Source organism: Heterocephalus glaber, unplaced genomic scaffold (genome assembly GCF_053883595.1).
Source record: "Heterocephalus glaber isolate CG9 unplaced genomic scaffold, H.glaber_assembly_v1.0 deba00001185, whole genome shotgun sequence".
NCBI classification, from domain to species: domain Eukaryota; kingdom Metazoa; phylum Chordata; class Mammalia; order Rodentia; family Bathyergidae; genus Heterocephalus; species Heterocephalus glaber.
Genome location: NW_028258208.1, coordinates 69,013 through 74,736, shown reverse-complemented (window position 1 = coordinate 74,736; position 5,724 = coordinate 69,013). Strand labels below are relative to the sequence as shown.

The 5,724-nt window shown below is 39.9% G+C and overlaps 1 pseudogene; it reads left to right on the top strand.

The window, feature by feature from the left end:
- The first annotated feature begins 232 nt into the window (after positions 1 to 232).
- LOC106008713 (olfactory receptor 5V1-like) lies at positions 233 to 1,376 on the top strand (annotated as a pseudogene).
- Positions 1,377 to 5,724: the final 4,348 nt, after the last annotated feature.

The following is a 5,724-nucleotide window of genomic DNA, read 5'->3' as shown; positions in this document are numbered from 1 at the left end:
AACATGAGACACAAGAAGTAAGTCCCCACAAGGATGTGAGAAAGCCATCATCAAATCTCACTGAATGTTCAACCACAAACAACGTCGAAAGCTAAAAATCATAATAAAGGAGATGAATTGTCAGGGATGTCTATAGTAATCACAGGGCACCCTCCCCATGAACATCAGAGGGTAACTATTTCAAGAAATACTGTGAGTACAGTAGTTCAGGTTACTGAGATTTCTAAATAAATTTGGAGGTGTTTTCCAGGGATTTCTCAGAAGCACATTGACTGACTCCCTAACCTGTGTTCCCTGATTTCTTCCCTCCAGAAAGACCCCAGTGGAGAGGAGATGGACATCCACAATGTCACTACAGTGACTCAGTTCATCCTCAAAGTGCTCTCTGGATTCCTCCAGGTGTACTATCCTCTCCTTGTGGCCTTTGCAATCATCTACCAGATCACCTTGGTAGGAAATGGGGACATTCTCCTGGCCATCAGGACTGAGGCAAAGCTGCACACTGCCATATACTACTTTCTGGCAAACTTGTCCCTCTTAGACACACTCTGCCCATCAACAACTGTCCCCAACATTCTGCACAACATGTTGACTGAGGACCACAGCATTTCCTTTGTTGGATGTGCTCTGAAGCTGTATTTCCTGGTGGTCCTAGTTGAGACTGAAATCTTTCCTTTTTTTTGGAACTGGGAATTGAACTTGGGACCTCACACTTGTGAGGCAGGTGCCTGAACCACTGAGCTAAATCTCTAGCCCCTAGACTGAAGTCTTCCTGATGGCTGTCATGGCTTATGACTGGTATGTGGTCATCTGCTTCCCCCTTCGCTACTTGGTCATCATATCCAAGGTTAAATGTGCCCAGCTGTTGTCTGGAAACTTGGCAGCTGGGTTCTTGAATTCTGTGATCTACACACTCTCTACCTTCAGCCTGTCCTTCTGCAAGTCCAATCTGGGCAACCAGTACTATTGTGATATCCCACCATGGTGGCCCTGTCTTATTCATCTACTTATGTGATGGAAATACTTGTTTTAGTGGTAGAGGGAATCAGTGGATTAATTTCCTTCTTGACCACTTTGATCTACTAGGTCTACATCATCTCCAACATCCTGAAGATCAAGCTGAAAAAGGGAAGCACAAAGCCTTCTCTACTTGTGCCTCCCACCTCCTGGTGGTCTGTCTGTTCTATGGCACTGCCATCTTCACCTACATCTGGCCCTCCTCCAGCAGACACTACCCTGCCAGGGACAGACTCATCTCCATGCTCTATGGGGTAATCAGCCCAAAGCTCAACCTTGTCATCTACAGCCTGAGGAACATTGAGGTGAAAAGGGCTCTCATGAGGGCTGTGTGTAGTAGAATGCGCTCACAACAGTAAGTGGAGTATTAAAACAGAATTGCTTAATATTCTGTTTAGAACTAGTTCTTAGGAAGAATTCTTAGGGAAAAAAAACTTTCTCCTGACACCAAATAAGTACCAGGTGATGTTAGAAAGGTATATCCATAAGTAGATATTATTCTTGTTAGACTTAAGTATGTAACTCTAAATCTATGTTTATTTTTTTCTTTGTATCTCTCCTACAGAATTTTTCTGTGGTATATAATTTTTTGTTTTGACATGAGAGGTAGGGGCTATAGACAAGAAAGTAAGGGAAACATTATGTCTTCTAGCTATTCCTGACTAGAAGTAGATAAAGATGAACTTTACTAGAGAAATTCCCCTGAGAACCAGGGCAATATATATATATATATATATATATATATATATATATATATATATATATCACTCTCTCTATATTTTTTCCTATGGAGTCCTCATCTATTCCACTCTATAGTCATGATATTCATGTCAGACTTATAGAGTACAACAGACATTCACACACCTGCTTTCTAACTCTAAGCTAACCATGAGTGAGCAACTCCCTTGTGAACACATGAACCACTGGAAACATAAAGTCCTGAAAGGTAGGTCAAGGACAAATGAAGCAGCAGACAGAAAAACTCCATACATAGACCAGGAGAAGAAATGACTTTGGAAGAGTTGCCTGGAAGCTGATGCAGTTATGCAAATGTCTAGGTGGGGGAATGGTCTGATCCCCCCCTCCTACATAGAGTTCAGAACAGAGGTCCACAGCCTCTCCACCTTTCTGGTGCTCCCTACCCTGATTCTTCCTCATCATGGTAGCTATTACTCACCCCCTTCTTTTTCCTTTATACAAATAAAGTGTTTTCCTTCCCTTTAACTTTGTCTCTAATTTTTTGTGGAGGCTGAGTTTACAATTCTGGTTGGCTGGTTGAACAGAAAAGCAACATTTTGAATTCTAATATTATTACTATGTCTTCCATTAACATTGCTGTAAAATGTAAGGAGTTTACATTTTCATTCTGAAAGATTGATGATTTTAGTTTATGAAATGAATTGAAAATAGATTAACAAAGGAAAATATGAAGTTTTAATACCTGTCTAAACACAGGAGACATGTTCATACAGCATGAGACTCCAGAGAGCCAGACAGCTGAAGGTTGCCCAGAAGTGAACAGAGACAGGGACATGGGCTTCTGGTGGAGTGCAGAGGTCAGGAGCTGAGGTTGAGTAGAAGACTTGCCCAGGCAGCAAGGAGGGTCTTATTATCCAGGTAACACCCACCAGGTAACAGCAGCTTGCAACAATCTGTTTCTTGCCCATGTTGTACCCCAGTTTCCTCTTCCTGGTAAAAGATCTTCCACAAGAAGGAAATGGATATGAGCAATGGAAGCCTTGTTAGGTTCCCTGGTGTAGGTTGTTCACTATGTAAATTGCCCATTGAAATGTAGACTCATTTCCCAACAGGACAACTTTGTCTAGTCTATCCTGATTCTTAAAAGGTGAAATCTTGAAATACTGAAGAAATAGCTGTCAAATTTGAATATATTGAAGTTCCACATGGTTTGAAGTAGTGGTTATATGGAATATTTTTTACAACAGTCTACATTTATCTAATGAGATAGTTTTGATTAAGTAAAACACTAAAATTTTATCTTTCCTTCCAATGTTATATATTGCTGTAAAAATTTACAGCAATTTTCTTTAAAAATTTTCTTTAAATGTTCTTTAAAAATTCTCCTCTAATTTTTTTCTTATAGTTCTGAATATTTCTGTCTCTTAAACACTGGACATTGTGGAATTGTTTACACACACTGTTACAGTTCCCAAATATCCAGAATGTGGCTAAATATTTCTTACAACTTTGAGTGTTATACACTTATGATTTTTATGCTGTGCTTCTGGGGCATCACTGAAAGCACCTGTGATTTTACCCAGGTGACTGGCTGTTTCCTGATCAGATGGTAGGACCCTTGGAGATTGACAGTCTAAGTTGTTTCTAGAGGTGTCCTGCAGTGTGTTGGAGCCACTGATGAGCAGGACAAGCTGTTGCACCAACAGGAAATGCACAGGGAAGATTTTCCTCTCTACCTACACACCAAGACACCCACACATCAGATTGAGCCACTGATGTGCACAGCTTAAGAAGTTCCTGAGATCAACTTTTCCAGTGTCTACAACAGTGAGTACATTGCTCTTTCCTGTGAGCACAGTGCCTGAGTAGACAAAAAAAAAGGCAACAAAGAATGAAGATTGCATACAAGATAGTCAAGACACCAAGGAAGATCAAATATCCAGCACATGAGAATCCCTGAAGGGGAAGTGTAAAGGTAAATGGGGCAGAAAACATAGTGATTAAATGAGAGCAGAAAACTTCCCTAATCTTTGGAAATTGGTGGATGATTGGGTACAGATGACTGATAAACATGACTACAGAGGATGTGTACCATGATGTGTTATAGTCTTAAAAGTGTAGAACTAATAAAAGCTTTTGAAATATTAAAAAGAAAATATGATGTACTTATGGGCAGCCTTATTTGGCTAACTGTAAGTATACTAGCAGGAACCCTATACTGCATGGGGAAAGGGGATGTTGTATTTCAACTTCTGAAAGAAAAACAATTGTCAACCAAGATTACTACACCAAGGAACACTTTAATTGCACATCAAAGGAGATAAAAAGACCATCCATGATATGCAAAAGGAAATAAATTGATGTGTACTGAGTTCATGCTTGAAAGAATCCTAAACCTAAAGTAAAAGATATCTACCATCACGACAGCCTGAGAAAGTATAAATCTCACTGCACGAGTAGATATACAAAGGAGAATTACAAAAAAGTTAAACATCATCAATGTAGTAGTCTTGTTTCTAGGCATATGTGTCATTCCTTTAAGGTCTACTAAGGATGGTGCCTATCTCCCAGTATCCAAGAATTTTCTCCAACATTGTTCTGACACCTTTTCAATTATTGATTTTGAATATTCTGTTGATGAAAATACAAAAATTCAAAGTGAGATTCACTTTTATTGCTGTGAAGAGGAATGTAGAAATGGACCACTTTCCTTTCTTATGATCACACATGGGAGTATATACACATCACACCTGCTAGTATCTCATTAACCTGAAATGCATTTTCCTGTTCCATTTGGATACATGTAGAGTGGAGATTGTAACCAAAAGACTGAACAGCATGCTTTTTGGTGACATTTAGATGAGGAGTGCTCTCTGCACCCATGAATCCCATCACAAACATAAATAAGAGAAAGAAGAGAGTAAATATTACCAATAAATTAATGATGACAAAATAAATAATAATCCAGAACTAAAATAGTTTTGAATGCTCCAGTAACCAGCCTACAAAGTTGTCCACAACCAGGAAAGCAAGGAGAACAAAATACTAAAGACACAAAGATAATTTGAAAGAGGAGGTCCAGGTGACTCTTGACTCTAGTGTGCAAGAAGCTCCAAACTAATAATATTCCTCACTTTTATTAGATTCTCACAAAGAAGAGCAAGCAAGCATGTGATCCAGGGCTGAGGGAAAGTTCATCAGGTTCTCATAATTTGTGGACTATACCCTAATGTGTATTTTCTTTTAATCAGACTTTAGCTACAGTTGTTTCTGTCATGAAACCGGTCGATGCTGGCATGAGAGTGAATGGCCTGAGGTGGGGGATGCATTGCTATGCTCCCATTGGTCATCCTAAGGAAATTTCCGCCCAGGCTTTGGTCTCATACCCAGTTTCCCATAGAATGTGTCCCTGGCAATCTTCAAATATTTGACTCTGGTTATCAAAACATACAGTTTTAAATATTTAATGTTTAAACAGAATTTGTGACTACACACACACACACACAATTAGAACTCAGAATATATACATGGTCTAAGAGTAATTATTACTTTTATGAAAGCTAATTCAAATGAAAAGGAATGTGCCCAGAATTCCCTTGCATTTGATGGTGGCCTGAAAACACTTTCACAAGTTCAGTACCCCAAATTTGGAACTTCTCCTAGGAGCCTTCTCTAGGGGCTTTTCTGTGCTGACCCCTCCTGCTCCTGGTGGGGCTGGTACAGATGCAGTCTGAGTGTGCTGTGCAGTGCTCACATGCATGTGTCCCAAAGGCAGGTGTGGGCAGCATGGTCGCCAGTGTGGAGGTTAGAGTCTATGGAGCCTTGGAGATGGAGCCAGGAGGACCTGGAGGCATAGAAGGCCAATGCAACCCCTATCTCTTCATTCATTCTGTAGCAGTTTATGGGTTTGTCTGCACCACAGTAAAAATACTACCCTCCACTGACATAGGATGAGGGAGGGGAATGATAATTTAATTATACATCCACATACTGGCTGGGATTCTTCAT